Raw genomic sequence first — 19134 nt, forward strand, 5'->3', positions numbered from 1 at the left:
ACACACACACACACACACACACACACACACACACACACACCAGAGCGATTGAAGACTGACTCCTGCAGTTGCCTTATGTCCAGTATCAGCTCCCACTGCCAAGGAAGACAAAAACAAACCAAGCAAACAAAAAACAATTGGAAACTCGAGAGAGGGGAGATACTTTGAATAATTCAAGGGACCTGTGGATGAGAGAGTGTCCTTTGTTGTGAACATTGATCTGCACAGATATTTTAGCTGTCTCCAGCCAAGGCCAGACAAAATGAAGGATGTGGAGGGAAAGAGAGGGAAGGGGCAAGGCTGCAGGTAAAAGCGAAGGCAAATCAAGCAGAGGCCGGCTGCGGTGGGCAGATGCTTGCTGGGATCCCAGAGCCCTTCACTCTCAGGTTGGCTGCTTATAACAGGGTTACATTCGTTACTTTTCTCGGTGCTCTGATTGGATACCTTACAACAAGCAACCTAAGGGAGAAAGGGTTCATGACGCCTCACATAGTGAAGGGATACAGTCTACGGCAGTAAGGAGTCAAGCCATAGATGAGTGCTTGTACTCTGCTGCCTTTCTGCTTGGTTCAGTGTGGGACCCCAGCCCATAGCATGGCAACCCTTACATTCAGAGGATAACTTCTCTGGAAACACGGTAACAGACAAGCGCAGGGGTGTGTCTTATGTCTCCTAAGAGAGTCTAAATCCAATCAAGCTGATGAGAAAAAACGAACCATTGATACATCAAAGAGAAAAAAAGACTAAAGAACCAGAAAGCTCGTCACCAGAATGACAACACCCCTGGTTAGAAGCAAAAGGTCAGCTGAGCTGTAAAGTTTCTTGGAGGCATAAAAATACTATGTGAAGCTGGGAGCAAGGGGCTCATCGGAAAGACAGCATCTTGATATCTGTTAGCCTCACTTCATGTCACACTGTACCAGGTTTTGTTTTGTTTTGTTTTGTTTTTCTCTAAGCTATCATCAGAATCACTTCACAGCCTACGAATATGCTAATTATATACACACAAACAAACACAGAGTTGTCAAAATTGTAAACTACAAGACTTGCACTAAGATACAAAGCCCTTGGTTTTGTTTTGATCTGACACAAAGCTAATGTCTTTGTGGCTGTGTAAAAATTAAACAATACAAAAAAATAGGAGTACAGCTTAGTGGTGGTCATATGATTAGCATATAGGAGACCCAGGGTACAATCCCCAGCAGGGAAGGGATTTCACACACACACACACACACACACACACACACACACACACACACACAAGTACAGACCCTGTATAGTAAAGTACTCTCATTTCCTCTTCGAAATATTCAAAATTCTTTTCATATCATATTCCTACCACATCTTGCAACTTTCTCTTTCAGTTGAGAGCATAGCTTTAGCCCCTCTTCATGTTCATGGATAGATACTTTTCTCATTGCTGTGACCAAACCAGCATTAGCAACTTAAGGAAAGAAGGGTTTGTTTGGGCTCCCAGTTCCATGGCAGAGAAGCCATGCTGGCAGCGGGTCACTTTGTGTCTGCAGAGACTACTGTTCTGCCCATTGGCTCCACTTTAATCCGTGCAGGACCACAGCCTTGCTGTTCTCCACATATTTCTTTCTGCAGTTAAACCTCTCTGGAGACACCCTTATGCATACACCCAGAGGTGTGTTTTTTGGGTGCTTCCAAATCTTGTCAAACTGACCATGACCTTAGGAAACAACGACCACATCTGTACAACCAAAGGCTTGAGCATTTAACACAGTTTGAATGTTTCTAATCTGATTGACTTCAAAGGTATCAAATGAGCCTACAAGGGGGATTGCGATAGGTAGAAACAGAAGCAGCCATGAAATTATCCACACAGAGTGATACAACCTGCCCCTCCCCCATGTCGCTCCAAAGATCACGTGGCTGTTCAAAAGGCCAGGATAGTATGCAGAGGGTGTGTGGATCTACTATCAGGAACTACTGCTCCTAAACTCGTTCCAACAGGGGTAGCCTTTTACCCCTCATCACATGAAGACATTTGGAAACTCCATTTCCAATTTCTGAGGAGCAGTTGTACTGATTCCTGTCTTCTCGGGTGCTAGAGATGTCTCTGTGCTTGAGAACGGGTCTCTTGGCACCTGTTTCCATCACCAAATGGAGTGGAGAGCAGCGTGAATGTTAGTCAACTCTCCACTACTGTAACAAATACCTTCAGTAAGCCATGAGTAGAGAAAAAGACTTACTGTGGCTCACAGTGTTGGAGACTACAGCTGAGGGTAGGCTGGCCCTCTTGTTTTATGCTGTTGAGGGGCTGGGAGAGCATCGCCTGGGTAAAAACAGAACTGAGAAGGGGCTGAGAATCTGGGCTTGGTGATACATGCTTGTAATCTCAGTCGCTTGGGAAGTAGAAGCTAAAGGATCCAGAGTTTAAAGTCATCCTTAGGCATGTAACAAGTTTGGGGCCAGCCTGAGCTACATGATACCCTGTCTCAGGGGTAGCTTGATGTCCTATATACCTCTTCCAGGGCTTTTCCTTAACTATGTAAGTACCTCCCATCAGGCCTTTCCCTGGGTTCTACCATCTCCCTGAACTACCAACCCAGCAGGCCAAACCTTTAACGTTCGACTTTTAGAAATCTTCATGAACTGAACCGTAGCAGCTCAGACCTGAGCTTTGGAAGAGCCATCCAGGGCAAGGAAAGAAAAATCTGAGGTGTGACTCTGTGTGAACATTTTATTATATTTGATGTATCAAAGATATACATTCCTAGTAATCAATCTTCTGATGAATTTATTTTAATTTTTAAAATTGCATTGATTGGTTGATTGATTGATTGTGTTCAGGGGCATGTCATGATACCAATATGGAAGTCATATGACATTGTATGGAAATCAGTTCTCACCTTCCACTTTGTGAGTTCCAGGGGTCAAACTCAGGTCCCCCAGCTTAGGAGCAAGGGCTTTTACTTGCTGAGCCATTTCACAGGCCCTTATTATATTTTATTACATTTAAATTTTTCCATTAACATGTATTAATTATGCATGTTAATGTGGCTTGGCATTATATTCCCCATGTGCATGCAGTGTGTAGTGATCAAAGACCCCATCCCATCCCATCCCACCCTCTCCCACCCTTCCCAATCTCAAGTAATCAGTATTCTATTTCCAGGTAGACTTTTGTAGCTTTCATAAGTGTGAGAGGACATGTATTTCTGGGTCTGGTTTATTTTAATGGCCTCTGACCCCCTGCATTTCATAGTATATAACAACTTAACTATGTAAGTATCTCATTATTGTTTATGGCTGAATAATATTCCGCTGTACGCACGCACACTTTTAATTTGGCCTTTCATCTGCTGGTTAGACTGAGTTCACAATTTGGCTCTTTTGAGTTGTGATGTGATAACCTGAGTATATAGTATTTCCTTGCTATGCTGAGAAAACCTGGTTTTAGTGCTTTCAAAGCTGTAGATGCTTGCACACTTCTCTATTTTCCATCCAACCTTTGTGACAATCCTCTAATTTTTTTCAGCCCTATCCATGAGGTATCAGAGCAAAATTCACTTTTGAGTTTCAGCCCTGAGAACTGACAAAACATCTGTGGTCACAACAGGAAGGGTCTGGGTTCTCTCCCCTCCCCTCCATACTCCTCTGTGGCCGTCAGTGGCCACCTGTCTTCAGAGCACTCCTCAGCCGATGGTCTGTTTCCTGTGTGATACTTCTGCCTTTGTTTCATGGCTAGATTATTACAATCTATATTTTACAACAGATACCTTATTAGATAGAGTGAGAATATTGGATATGTTTTATATTGAATTAGATAGAGTGGACATATTTAATATAATTATGCGCGGGTAGTAATATCGAAGAGCACAGCTAGACAGGTACTGTCATAGTGAACACCCCCCAACATTCAGGCACCTCCATTCTACTTCTGGTTCTGGTCCTGTCCAGAGGGAGTTGTGGGCAGGTCAGTGACTAAATGTCCCTAGAGTCCCACCACCCTTCACAGATACTGTGAGGTCATCATTGAGACACATCGAGATGGTTCAGTTAATTAGTAGCAAATGACTGCAAATGACTGTGCTTCATGACGTATTGGACTTGACTCCGTGTGCATTTTTCCGTGTGACGTGATGCAGTTACATAGCAGTGCAGGAGAGAGCTGAGTAGCCTGGAGCAGGGCTGACAGAAAGGCAGAGAGGGAGGGGCACTGAGGCCCCCTCAGAGGGAGGATGCAAAGCTGAGGTGGAGGATACAAAGCAGGAAGAGTCATCCTGTACTGGAGGCTGACCTAGCCCTGAGCGTCATGGACACTCCGAGGCTGCAAAGCGTCTTCCCCCTCCATTTTCTCTCCTTAATTCCTGCTGGGATCTATTGTATGTTCTCTTCTTAAACAGTTACAGCCTGCACCCAGAACAAAAGAGCACGAGAACACCATGATTTCCTGAGGAAAGCTTGTAGCTAAGCAAATCTTTGCTTCTAACCCAATGCTCAAGTGAGGAGCCTGGCAAGGTTAGAGATGCCCAGAGGACACCTCTACTTGCTCTCTGCTATGAAAACGAAGTTGTCTGTTAATTTTAAGATGGGAGCCACCATCTTCAGGATGAGATACACAGTTCTCCTCTTTCCACAGCAGCACCTGCTTTTGCATTGCATGAGAAGGTAGGAGGAGGCTGTAAGCACACTGGTCAGAGCCCTGATCCACTCCCTGCTCTGACACTAGGCCTCTGTAGGACATCAGCCAGGGGCCTCATCCACTTAACACAGTCAACTATGTTCTTTTGGCTACAGCTAGAACGAAGCTGGATGGCTAATTTTAATTTTCTTATTAACACCGTCTAGAATCACCTAGGAAGAAAGCTCCCCAGATCAGGTGGGCATGTCATGGTGGGCAGTGTCTCTTGATTATCTTAATAGATGGTGGAAGACCTGCCCTGAAAATCATCAGCACCATTGCCTAGGTCCACACCCTGGAGTGTAAGAGTAGAGAAAAGAACTAACTATGCGTGTATTCTCTGCTCTTAACTGGTGTGACTGTTTTAGGTTTCTGCTGCCTTGACGTCCCCATATGACGGACTGTAAACTGGAATTGTGAGCTCAGCAACCTTTTTCTCTTAAGCTTCCTTGTGTTGAGGTATTTTATCACAAGGCAGTCATGAAACTAAAACATTTATCCATTTCTCTTCTGGTCAAGTCCTCTCCTGCCCCTGCTGGCTCTCGTATTAACCTGCTTCCTCTCAGTCCCGGACATCCACCCTCAGTCTTTCCATTCTTCCTCCTGCATGGGGTCAGCCTTGTTTTCCCCCCAGTTCTTGACCCCAGTGTGGACCAGATGGTGTGGCCTAATGTGTCAACCTGAAAGTAAAAATAATTAAAACTTGCTATCTCTGTCCTTCATGTGTGAACTCACAGATTACAAAGCTGGAAGTCTTGCTTGGTTGCAGCGCCTCCCTTTTCCTCATGTGAAAACTGAGGTAATTAATTAGTTAGTTAATTAGAGGCTCCACCTTCCACTCACTGGCAGAGTCCAAGAGCCCTCTGTTTTTCCCTAGGGGTGGTCCTGTGAGCAGGTCAGGAACAGATAGTGTTGTCAGACCCTAAGAACAGCATGGGGAAGACTGGCCACCGGTTTAAGTCATTTCAGAGCATCTAGTCTGAGGCCAGGGATTTCTTTTAGTGTGAGGAGTGGGGTCCACTGAGGAAAGAGCGTGGTCACTCAGCAACTCAGGCTGGGCTCAGCTAGTGCTTCCTCCTTTCCTAAGAGAGCCATCTGTGTGATCTGAGAGCAGGTGGGAAGGCTCAATCTCTGCGGAGCCAGTTTACCAAGGTCTCTGGCTAAGCTCCTTCTTGTGCCTTGGACCCATCACTTCCAAGATCTGCAAAGGCCCATCCCTCACATTGAGCAGGGACCCAGTTCAGTGTCCAACACTGCATCTGAGCTCATGGGACCTCGTGCCCAAGAGTCCACGCCTAATGTACTTTTTGTAGCTTAACCAAGGATGTGATGACCTACTTCCTTCACAACATATAACCCGGAACCGTTTCTTCTGTGATATGTTGGAGGAAATGGAAGCCCCAGCACAGTTGTCTATACTTTACTAGGCCCTGGGCCCCGACTCTCCCCAGGTAGGCCTTCCTTTCCAACTTTGGGGTTATTTGCAATTTACCCTTGAACTCTGCCCCTTTGAGACCTAGAGAAGGCTGGAGACTGCTTGTGTTCAGGGTCCTGATACTTCATGTCACTTCTCTGGGCTTCTGATGCCTTGTCAGTGCAGCCAAGCACATGGAGTAAGTCCTTGCATGAAGATAAAGCACGAGGAAATAGTTTGTCAGAGCCATTCAAATTCTTTTTAAACTTTCTACTTCAAAAGTAAAATATGGGCTGGCAGGAGGCTCAGTGGTTAGAGATGCTTGCTGGCAAGCTTGACAACCTGAATTTGAACCCTGGGACCTGAGGGACTAGGTCTTAGTTAGGGTTATTATTGCTGAGATGCAACACCATGACCAAGGCAACTTACAGAAGAAAGTATTTCAATGGGGCTTACTTAACAGTTTCAGAAAGTTAGTCTATGGTCATCGTGTGGCAGCAAGCAGGCAGGCAGGCATGGTATGGAAGCAATAGCTAAGAGCTTACATCCTCATCAGCAAGCAGGAGGCAAAGAGAGTGAGACTGGACCTGTCTTGGGTTTCCTAAACCTCAAAGCCCACCCCCAGTGACATAACTCCTCCAACGGGCCACACCCTACGCCAGCAAGGCCATGTCTCCTAACAGTGTTCAAACATTCCCACTAATTGGGAACCGAGCATTCGGCCATGAGACTATGGGACCATTCTCATTCAAACCACCACAAACTAGGCATTTGATGCCTGATAGACAGACAGATAGGGAGAGGAGCCATGACTAAGACAGATAAGTAATAAGGATAAGTCAACTTCCAAGATGGTGGCTTCTTCCTTGCCCTTCTGACCAGAGACCAAAGCCTGGCAGCTTAAAACCAAAGACTAGCAGGCTTTTTTTCTCCAGCCAGTGAGGTCAGCATGCTGAAGGACTGGTCAGACAAGTTCAAAGCCAGATGTTTACACCAAAGTTGTGGACCTCTCAGCTACCCTGTCATTTACCCTGACCATCCCTAGATTAGGAGAGGAGGGCCCATCAAAGATGCTTAAACCCCAGCCCCAGATGAGAGACTGCATCTGAGCCCCGTCCCCTCTGCTTTGCAGAGAGGTTTTTCCCTCTGTGTCTGCTGTACCTGTGAGTTTCCTCCCCCCAATAAACGTCTTTCTTTAACCGCTGACTCTGTCTGCTACTCTCTGCTGTGTTTGCAATGTCTCTACCTCTACCTACTGTGCTCAGACTTTTCCTGCCTTTTAATTCTTTATCTTGCAGAGAAAGTCAACCAGTTCAAGACTGGTTGTCCCCTGAGGGAGAATCAACTCTTACAGATTGTCCTCTAACCTTCATCCATGCAGTGACACATACACACACACACACACACACACACACACACACACACACACACACTCATGCACACACTCACGTACGCACACACAAGCTGAAAGAAAAAGAGGAAGTGTCTAATGAAACTGCCCTCCTTAACTATGGTCTCCTGGAGATTCAAACCTTAGTTGGCTCCTGCCCCCTCTAGCCTTCAGCTGCTATTCTCTGGGTCTCAGCCTCTAGACTAGCTCCTAGCCTCCAGTCTCCACCTCTAACCTTTAGCCCAGCCTCTAGGTTCCAGCCACTGGCCTCTGGCCCCTAACCTCTAATCCCTAGAATTCACCCTCTAGTCTAGAGCTTCCTGCTTCCAGTCCTGACCTTTAACCTCTATCTCCCAGCTTCCTGCCCACCAGCCTCAGCCTGCAATCTCCAGCTCCCAGCCTCCAGCCTCTTGGCTCTCGCCATCTTCATTTCAGAGGCAATCTTGTTCCATATCCTTAAGACTTTCCTCTCTCTCTATTTTTTTCTATTTGAAATTGTCCAGGGCCTTTTAAGATGAGGGCCACTGTTTTACAGGGAATGGTCACCAATTCGAAAATCACTGTGTGACAATTCATATTATAGAATTCATACAAATGAGGTTTTGAGAAGTATGCATATGTTTGGGTTTTTTTAACTTTAAAAAATGTAGCCGGGTAGTGATGGTGCACGCCTTTAATCCCAGCACTCGGGAGGCAGAGGCAGGCAGATTTCTGAGTTCAAGGCCAGCCTGGTCTACAAAGTGAGTTCCAGAACAGCCAGGGCTACACAGAGAAACCCTGTCTCGAAAAAAAAAATGTAGAGCAAAAAGAGAAGACAAATGTACAGCAACCACCATAGAATAATGAGTTTTTGAGAGGTTCTGGCAATTCTCATTTTGAAGGAAAGCCAAGGATTTATAGTGACTGCCTCGATGGCTGCCATGCTGAACTTCTAAAATCCTTCAGAACACTCATGTCTGCAATCTGCCTTCTGTCCTTTCTTTCTTCTTCTTCTTTTTCTTCTTTTCATTCCATTTTGGTTTGTTTTTATGAGACAAGGCCTAACTCTGCAGCGTTGGCTGGACTGGTCCTTACTATGCAGCCTGGGTTGACCTAAATCTTAAGATAGTCCCCTTGCGTGAGTCTCTTGGACTCAGTATTACACATGAACCTTTCACACCTAGCCCTGCGGTTGGTTTTCATTTGCTTAGCACAGATATACTCTAGATCACCCATGTACATTATCATAAGCCTTACCAAGGGAAACCCAACCCTGTCTTCTCTGCATATTGTAGCTATGCAAATATCTAACAGAAGGACCCCCATCACCATGTCAATAAATGGAAGTAAAATAATGCCCCCCTTTTCTGCACACAGTAGCCTGAAATTAAAGCTTTTATGGAGTTCTGAGTGGTTTTGTTCAGTCTGTAACTTGTAAGTAACAATCATTTATAGAACTATCTTGCTGAGTAAAAGGCTTTCAAAAGTGGCTCCCTTGGGGCTGGAGAGATGGCTCGGCTGTTAAGAGCTCTGCTGGCTGCTCCTCCAGGACCAAGGTTTGACTCCCAACACCTATATGGCAGCTCAAACCATCTGTAATTCCAGTCCCTGAAGAGACAATGCTCTCTTCCACAGGCGCTATAAACGTGTGGTACACAGACCTGCATGCAGGCAAAAATGGTTCATGTGTGGGCTGGGGATGTAACCAGTTCCTTTGGTAGAGTAGTTGTTAGCCTACTTATATATAAGGTCCTGGGTTCGATCTCAGCACTGTATAAACTGGGCATGTTGGTTGGTATATGTCTATGATATAGCACACCAGGAAATTAAGGAAAAATCAGGCTTTAGATGTTATCCTCAGCTACATAGAGAATTCAAGGCCAGCCCTGGTTACATGAAACAAACAAACAAACTTGTTATTTAGAAAAACCGAGCATCCCTGTGGCTTTTAATCCCACACAAGATAAGATGTCTACACTTAACAATTTGTTTTCTGAACGCTGGCATTGAGGGCAAATGTAGCATCCTTTGGAAACCCAGAAGCCCATGGATTGAACCAACACCTCAAAACCCACCCCTGCTTCAGTCCCCTACAAAGAAACACAACTTCCCACGTGCCGGAACTCACTAAAGGACCACAGGAACTGGGGATGACTGACGTCAAAAACCAACGTTTCCAAAGCCGGGAGGAGTTCCACAGATCACCCCCTCCCAGGCTGTCCTTCAGATGGTTTAATTTGCATAGTCTTAAGCCCAGGGTCCAGCCTTGGCTTTAATTTATTTTTAGAAGAGTGAAACAGCTTTCCAGCTCAGACATTCAGGTTAAGACATACGGACCTTTGGCTTTGACCTGCCTGGGGAGCTTGTGGGGGCTGGGGAGGGGCGGTGAACTTCCTCCTCTGTTCTCCTCCTTTTGTGATTTTCTTGTTCTGAGACAGCAATGCAAGGAAGACCTTCAAGTCCTGATCTTTGGCCTCCAACTCTCAAGTTTGGGATGACAGGCATGTACCACCAGACCAGGCTCATCTTGACAGTGGTCCCACTGTCAGTATCCTTAGTGCCCCACCCTCCACCCACCACCCCCACACCCCCTCCCCTGTTTTCCAGAGCATTCTTATTCAGTAGAGAATTTCTATAGAAACTTCAAGTACTATTTCCAGGTAGGAGAAAATGTAAATGCCAAGGGCATTTCTTTCCATTTCTTTGTCTAGAACAATTCTAAAGCTAAATAAATAGAAGCTTTTGAATCACTTTCTCATGACTGTACCTTAATCAGATCTCTTAATCAGAACTCCCACCAGCCCCAGGAACACCAGGATCTGTGAATGGGGATGGCCAGGAGGCATGGAGCATGCCCTGTGCTACTCACCACCACCCCCAACACACACACACCACACTCATACACAACACACACACATACACAAACAACACACACCCCCCACACTCATACACAACACACACACAACACACACACTCATACACAACACACACATACAAACAACACACACACACCACACTCATACACAACACACACACACACAACACACACTCATACACAACACACACACACAAACAACACACACACACACGACACTCATACACAACACACACACAAACAACACACACGACACTCATACACAACACACAAACAACACACACACCACACTCATATACAACACACACAAACACAAACAACACACCCATACCACAAACACACACACACCATACATACAAACACACACAACACACATACCATACATCACACACACATACACACCACACACACACACACAACACACACACACACACACACACACACACACACACACCCCTCCATCCCTCTTCCTGATCAAGATCTAATCTCAATGGAGATCTTACTACTAATTAAAAATTATTAGGGATACAAGTTTAAAAAAGAAGTTAAACGGCACGTGAAGAATTAATTAGCATAAGCTGACTATGGCAACTTTTGCAGAGCAGTGGCCAGTTTTATTTAAGAGACAGTGTGGACGTGCAGCCCAATGATGTTGAGGGAAATCTCGCAACGAATATCAAGTACAAACTCTAATTTTACTTTCATGGTAACTATTATGAATCCTCACTGGGTTCACTTCAGCTAAAACTTGTAAAAGCTCTCTCTAGATTTAGGATTTTCCAAGGCTGTATTTCACTTTATTTTTTAAATATAAAAATATTGATGTGAGGAGCCAAGACCTCTGTGATGGTCAAGTACAAGATTCTGTAAGCGTTTTGGGTAGTGGCCACAAGGTGGCACCACAGTGGTATTTCACAAACCTAACAAGGGGCATAGCAGTTAAGGGAAATTGATGTCATCCCCAAATACATGAATGCGATACAATGGCTTCCCTGAGTGCAATGGGAACTTTAGTCACAGACTTCTGCTTTCCAGTGACTCTCATACGTCCATGTCGAAGCAGAAATGCGAGTTCGAAAGATTCTATGACTTCCAAACCTCACAGAGAAGAGCTCTGGAGTTTTCAGAACTTTTAGACTTTCTTATTTATTATTTACTTATTCACTGTACATCCTGATTGCAGTCCCTTCTCCTCCAAGTCCCACCTTTACAGGTCCCTCCTTCCATTATCCTCCCCCCACCCCTTCTCAGAGAAGGAGAGCCTAGCTTCTGAGCAGTTTCATCCAGCAGCAGATGGACACACAGATGCAGAAGCCCACAGCCAAACATCAGGCGGAACTTGTGGAAGATTAGGGGATAGGACTGAGGAATCCAGAGGGGCTGAGGACACTGCAAGAAGATCTACAAAGTCAGTTAATCTGGGCCCATGGGGCTCACAGAGACTGGACCATCAACCATGCAGGGACTGGACCTAGGCCCCCCTACTCTTTTGGAGCAGATGTGCAGCTTGGTCTTCATGTGGGTCTCCTAACAGTTGCACAGGGGGCTGTCTCTGACTCTGTTGCCTGTCATTGGCTCCCCGTCCCCTAACTGGACTTCCTGGTTGGGCTTCAGTGACAGAAGATGTGCTTAGTCCTGCTGAGACTGGGTGCCCCAGGGCAGAGTGGTAACTTTCAGATTTTCTATTAGTGCTTGCCTGCCCATCAGTGGCTGGGTGAAACCCACTGAGCTCATACAGTGGTGTCCATTTCAGCAGATTCCAGCTCTCAGGAGTTAGCTATGTGGTAACTCTTCACACTAGATAGAGTAACACCGGAGAACAAATAATGTCTGACAGGGAAGTCATGCCCAGGTGACATGGTGTGGAGGGAATTTTGTGAAGGAAGGGCATCTGAAGACATCTTGAGAAAGGACTTGATAGATAGCTACCAGCGGAGAAAGCGATGGAGCATCTCAAATGCTCGCACTTGAACTGGCCGCAAGGTTAGGGAGCAGAGGCAGCCGCTGTTAATAGACTGTGCACACAGACGCCTTCCATTTGGTCTCCAGTACAGAATAAAACTGGGCGTGGTGTCATAACCTGAAGTTCCAGCAATTGCAGAGGTGGATCAGATATTCAAGGTCCCCGCTTAGCTGCATAGCAAGATTAAGAATAGCCTGAACTACATTAAGACCCTGTCTCAAAAACAGAACAATAATATAAACAGGGTAGATGTAATACAGAGGAGAACGGGAACCGAGACAAGCATCAGAGCTTTTTTTCTGCCTAGAAAGGGTCTGTGTCTTTTCCTCTAACACCACTCCAGGCCCTATGCTCTGCCCCAACACTTGACAGCTGGCTGGATTTCCTTTCCATTCGTCTTCTAAAGCAGGCTCCTTTAGTTCTTTCCTTGCACCATATGTATTTACCAAATCCAACTGTAACACCAGGCATACACAATGAGAGTATCTTTCTCCCTAGGTTTTAAAACTTTTTCTAGACATCCAAAATTAAAACTGGAATTAAAAATTTTGGCTAATCACAAGACTGAAAAAATAGAACTGAGGGACTGGGATCTTTAACTTCAGAGAATCTAGACTCAAATATTTATGGTCTAGAGAGGGAAAAAAAATGGGATGAATCCACTATTACCAACAGACATGGGACTTTGATTTTCGGGTTGCTTGCAACGCTGGCTCCATCTCTAGGTACAGAATGTTCCCAGCTTCAAGAAGACCTTATCATTTAAGACCCAGGTGCTTTCTCTACCTTCCTTCCTCTCAGGTGTTTAGTGCCAATTAAGTCTTGCTGTGGAGCACTCACCGCCACCGCTAATGTCACAAAAATGGAACTGGAGGCTAATTTTGCTTCTCATGAATAGGTCCCTGTGGTTTCATTTCAAGCCTAATGGAAGGGACACGCTCCACCCCTTCCCCTCTGCTGTAACCTGCTGAGGCTCACCTTCAGGAATTTAGCTTCCGTTCCGCGTGCGCTATTCTCCTGTGTGGGTTTATTGTTGGCTGTTGTTTTCACATATGAGTTCCATTCTATTGTGGATACTCCATTCCTCAGGAACTACCAGAGTGAGTGATGACTTAACTGCTCAGTTTGGGACCTTTATGTTCCAAGGAAGGCCTCCTAGTCCTGCTCAACTTCACTTCCTGCTATGGTGGGCTTCCTTCCGGCTCGTCCATGTTCCCCTTCAGTGTAGGAGAGCAATACCCCAAACCTCTGTGGAAAAGTACGGAAAACATTTTGGGAAGGAGTAGTCATTATTTTGCAATCAGACATTGCTGTTTGGCATCAATTTCACAGGGCTTGAAGGAAAACTGAGAATTTGGTGACAGTGAGCGAGCTAGACAGGGTAGCGTGCCCTGTGACACCACACCAGGGTCCTCAAGCACCGTCCCTTCTGAGCGCGTGGATAAGCCAGCTTTGCCTTCCACAGCCCATCCCGTTGGGAAGGTAGTATCATTTCAGAAGCGGGTGCGTGTGTATGTCTGTTGCCATGACAACCCAGCAGCTTTTGGTTCAGGCTTCTCAGCCAAAGCATAAATGTACTCTTGAAGTGATGCTTGTCAGAATTTGCCAGACTATTTTCCAGCACCCCTGGATTCACACAAAAGGCTTAGAAGGTTTCCAACTCCATTTAGGGGAGAGACAGGATGAAATTAGTGGTTGGCTCATAAGAGTGGCGAGGGCTGAGAAGTTCTACTCCCCTGCGGAAGGCAGCATGTTCCAGCCTGCCATTTCAATACTTTGGGCAGTTCTGCATAATTAAAGAAAAAGACCAAAATCAAATACCACAAAAAAAAAAACTAAAAAAAAAGCTAATTACCGGAACTGAGGCTTTCTGTTGACTTCTTGTGACTCATAACTATCTCTGCATTTAATAAGGGGTCATTGTTCCTGCCCGGACTTTATTCTTATTTGGGCTTGTCAAATATGTGTACGTACTACACCAAAGAAAGCAACTAAAAAGTCAATAGCAGGAGCCAAGAGCATAATCTCGCAGCCAACTCCATGGACTTGTCAGGTCCTGCTTTTGTCTTCATGCCCACTAACCTGGCTGAAAGGATTAAAGCCTGGTCATTTTGCAAGGAAATTATACAGGACATTCAGCGACTCTGGAACAGACTAGCTAGACCTGGTGGCTGCTTGGTTCTTCCATTTCTCCTCCTTCTTTCCCACCTTCTGCTGCTCCCTGCATCCCTTCCAAATGGATGCAGCAAAATACCTGTTCCCACCAGGCACTTATGAGCGGCCATCAATAGGATTCCATTACGAAGAGGGACACAAGGGGATGTGATCATGTCCCCAGGTTCACACCATGCCTGTCTCCAGGAGCGTGGGTCTCCAGCTGACTGCCATTACAGATAACTTATGTGTGTTATCTCGTTATTCTGTTAAAGTCATTCTGAAGTCAAACAAATCCCTGATCCTTTTGATTTAATTTCTCTTAGTCATCATATATCTCCAAGAACTGAATTCTGTGAGTCACATAGTCTCTCGAGTCCTGAGAAGGAATCTGGGCTGTGTTGAGATTTAGCCACAAACACTAGCTATTCCTTAATGGAATACTTCACTTAATGTAGGTCTTCACTCCGTCCTTGGTAAAAGGAGCCACTTTTGGATATAAATTCTGAGTTCTGCTCCCAGTGAGAAATTTTGTTTCCTTCAGGGAATTCTGGAAACCTTGGCTCCAACTTTGCTCATGCATTTTAACAAATTGTGTCTTTAAAAAAAAAATACTACATGGTGGGGCAGAGGTTGGGAAGATGGCGTTGCAAGGTTGGGTACAGCGAGGCTGGCGCTGCGGTCCAGCGTGGGCGCCTCCCTTGGGTGGCGGCTACCGGGAGCTCTCTGCGACCCAGGCCCCGCGGCTGCTTGGACGCAGGTTTAACTTGTTTGCTCAGCAAAAATGTGGATTTAGAAAAGCACCCAGGAAGGTTGAACCTCGAAGATCAGACACAGGGTCGAGTGGAGAAGCATATAAGAGAAGTGCCTTGATCCCGCCTCTGGAAGAAACAGTCTTTTACCCTTCCCCCTATCCTATAAGAACTCTCGTGAAGTCCTTTTTCTTCACCATTGGGTTCACAGGCTGTGCATTTGGGTCAGCTGCTATTTGGCAATATGAATCACTGAAATCCAGGGTTCAGAGTTATTTTGATGGCATAAAAGCTGACTGGTTGGATAGCATATGGCCACAAAAGGAGGGAAACCTCAGAAAGGAGATTAACAAGTGGTGGAATAGCCTAAGTGATGGCCAGCGTACTGGGACAGGCATCATAGCTGCAAATGTCCTTGTCTTCTGCTTGTGGAGAGTGCCGTCCCTGCATCGAACCATGATCAGATACTTTACATCCAACCCAGCATCCATCGAGAGCAATCATGACTGTGCTTGCAGCTGTCTATACCAAGATCCCAGAGGGGAGGCTCGCTATCATCTTCCTCCCCATCTTCACCTTCACAGCGGGCAATGCCTTAAAAGCCATCATTGCCATGGATACAGCTGGGATGATCCTGGGATGGAAATTTTTTGATCATGCAGCTCATCTTGGGGGAGCTCTCTTTGGAATATGGTATATCACGTATGGACATGAAATCATTTGGAAGAACAGGGAGCCTCTAGTGAAAATCTGGCAGGAAATAAGGACTAATGGCCCCAAGAAAGGAGGTGGCTCTAAGTGAAGCGGAGCTGGCCAGTATGATGGTGCGTCTGATCCTTGCTCTTTGGAAAGTCTCAGCATCGGTCACCCCAGTGATTTAAATGTCCTCAGTACATGTCTCCTTAGCAAATTATGGCAAAGTTGTGAAATAAATGTTTATATCTCTAAAAAAAAAAAAAAAATACTAGCGTCTCAGCAATAGAGAGCATCACTCCAGAGCAATGAAACAAGTGAGTTGCCATGGAAGTCGTTCTTGGTTCATGTCCTTAGGCACACCCCTTAATCCATCCCACCCACTGGTTCATACCCTAAGCACACCCCCTTGGTCCACCCCCTCCTCTGGTTCATATCGTAGGATCCTGGACTTGACTCATCCCATCCCCTCATCTGGATCCCCAGCCCACAAGGTTGTTTATTTGTTTGCTTATTTCCAACAAAGAAATAGTACGTTTTTGGTTTGAATTACTAACATCCTTAAATTCAGAATGTCTGTGTGTTGCAGAAGACAAGACAACGCAGGGTAGGAGCTTAAACTAGACGGATTCCAAGTATCGTCTCAACATTAACTGGGATTTTTATGTGAATTGTGCCAAAGATCCAGGGCAGAAAGCCCCTATGGCATCACTCACACACTGCAGTCTGCGGTGTGAACTCGGCCCACAGAGGTTTTGTTTAGTCCACATATATAAAATCATATTTCATATGTATATATAATTTTAACAGACAGCAAATGTCCAGTTTCCATGTCTAACATTGGGAAAGCTGGCTAAGAATTGTCATGCTTGTAATCCTAGCAATTAGAGAATCACAGTGAGATTAAGGCCAGCCCAAGCTAGAATGAATTATAGGCTAGCCTGAGCTATAGTATGAGACGAGATGGGGGGGGAGGGGAGGGAAGAGGAGAGGAGAGGAGAAGAGAAGAGAAGAGAAGAGAAGAGAAGAGAAGAGAAGAGAAGAGAAGAGAAGAGAAGAGAAGAGAAGAGAAGCCAATGGGAACAGCTGGCCTTAGGTGGTCACAGTCCCCTAATGCTGGAGGTACAGCCCTTGTGGCAGGGCAGTTGCTACCCATCCAGTCTATAGTCTACTGCTACCTCATGCATCCCCCACTCACCCTATGCACAGTGGAGTAACAGACATGTGACCTACTGGCTTCCCAAGACCACCCATTGTCTTCAGACCACCAAGGAAGAGCCTCTGAGAAAGAAATCACTAACTTACAATCAAACGTTCTGGCTTCCTTCCGGGTGTCTGTACTTATTTAGCAATTCTTAAAAAAAAAAAAAATAGAAAACAAGAAAGTAATGTGAGCGTTGCTGACAGCTCTGCAGTAAGTGGGATGTAATGTTTTTTTTTTCTGTTCTAATGAACACTTTACCCATGCCAGAGAACATACCCCAGCTGCTCACCTCTGGGGAGGAAAAGAAAAGAAAATAAATAAATAAAAAATTCTCAGTGATTGACGACAGACTGCTACTTAATTGGATCGCCCTTGGATAAGTGAGCAGCTAGCAGTCTTGAAACTTCCTCTCTGTGGATATAAGATATGGAATCTTTTAAAGAAAAAATATGGTTTTATTAAAATATAATTCAGGGACTTAGCAGTTGAGAGCACTTCCTGTTCTGCCAAAGACCCAGCAACCACCTTGGGTGGTTCATAACTGTCCCACCACCCCCATCTCCCCACAACCCCAAACTAAAGTACTAGTGAATCTAATGACCTCTTCTGGCCTCCAAAGGCACCTGCACTCAAGTGCACATGCAGACACAGACAGACAGATCGACAGGCAAACAGACAAGCACACACATAAATAAATAAAAGTTAAAAGATGAATTCAAGCACTATATAGTTTCCCTTTTAAAACTTAGTGGTTTATGCATGGCTTATATTAATATGGCTGCTAGAATTACTGAGCTGATGGTTTTTCATCACGTCCAAACTAAAAGAAGCCACACCTCTGTTTGTAGCTCCTCCCCATTCCTCCTTCCCTTCACCTCAACTGTAAACCACCATTAATCTGCTTTCTGTTTCTATAGGCTTGCATATTTTGTTCATCTCATATAAATGAAGTCATACATTTCAATAAGTGACCTTTTTGTCTGGTTTGCATAATAGTTCACTTTGCATAATATTTCAAAGGCTCCCGGTCATAACACACGGTTGATGGCTTTAGCTTTCTCCTCACTAACTAGTGCCCTATTGTATCCAAGAGATACTATGCGGTTGTTTCCATTTGAGGGAGGGCTTTTAGGAGAAATGCCCTATGACCTCAGCTTTCCCTCTTTTGTGTGAGCATGTGATTTTGTTTCTCTTGGGTACCTTTAGGGAGGGAATTGTCTGGTCCTACTGTGATGCATCTGGCAATTTTGCTCTTGAAGAAAGGTAAACTTGTTTCCCTTAGTGGCTACGTCATTTCACTTCCACTCTAGCAATACAGGCTCTTCCAATCTCCCACACCTGCTGCCGCTCGTTACTATTTCAGTCTAGCCTGGCACTGGGTGTTGACCAGCACTTTCCTGCAGACTTTGACATCAATTCAGCATCCATTCTTGCTCTTCAAGATGTCTATTCAAATTCACATTCAAGTTAAAATCGGATCACATCTTACTGATAATTACAGAGTTCTCTTTCAGATACGCAATTTGCCAATAGTATCTTTCTGCGAGCTGCCCTCTTGTTTAATAGTGTCCCTTGAACTGCACGTTTTTCACTTTGTTGACGTGTATTTGTTTTCTCTTGTTTTTCCTTTGACATGTGTTTTGGTGTCATCTTCAAGAAACACTTTGTGATCCACTCTCTCTCACAAAGACCTATCTCTCTTTCCCCTATGGCTTTGTAGCCTCAGCTTTGAGAGTCAGGTTTTCAGTTCATTTTGAGTTCATCGTTATACAGTGTGTGCAACTTTTTAAAAGGCTTGTTTTAGATCATATATGCTTTATATTGTAAGATTCCAAAGACATAAAAGTGTAATGCTCATAGAGATCTAGTCTCAGGAAACAAGGGGCTGTGCTGGATGCAGTTAAAACAGCCAGAGTACACAGTTCCTTCCCCCACAGCAGGACGCAGACCTGACGACATTCTGATGACCTGCTTTGCAGCACAGCAAATGTAGTTCTACAATGGTGATGGATGTGGTCCTAGCCACCCCTGTTTTGGGGGCCAAGTTTCCAGCATATCA

General features: G+C 45.1%; 1 protein-coding gene and 1 pseudogene across 1 annotated transcript in view; both read left to right on the forward strand.

Moving 5' to 3' along the window:
- Ripor2 (RHO family interacting cell polarization regulator 2) overlaps positions 1-19134 on the forward strand; it is a 224789-nt gene that overhangs the window by 6266 nt on the left and 199389 nt on the right. The gene's annotated exons all lie outside the window — the stretch shown is intronic.
- On the forward strand, positions 15068-15980 carry LOC110308566 (annotated as a pseudogene).

Source organism: Mus caroli, chromosome 13 (genome assembly GCF_900094665.2).
Source record: "Mus caroli chromosome 13, CAROLI_EIJ_v1.1, whole genome shotgun sequence".
NCBI classification, from domain to species: domain Eukaryota; kingdom Metazoa; phylum Chordata; class Mammalia; order Rodentia; family Muridae; genus Mus; species Mus caroli.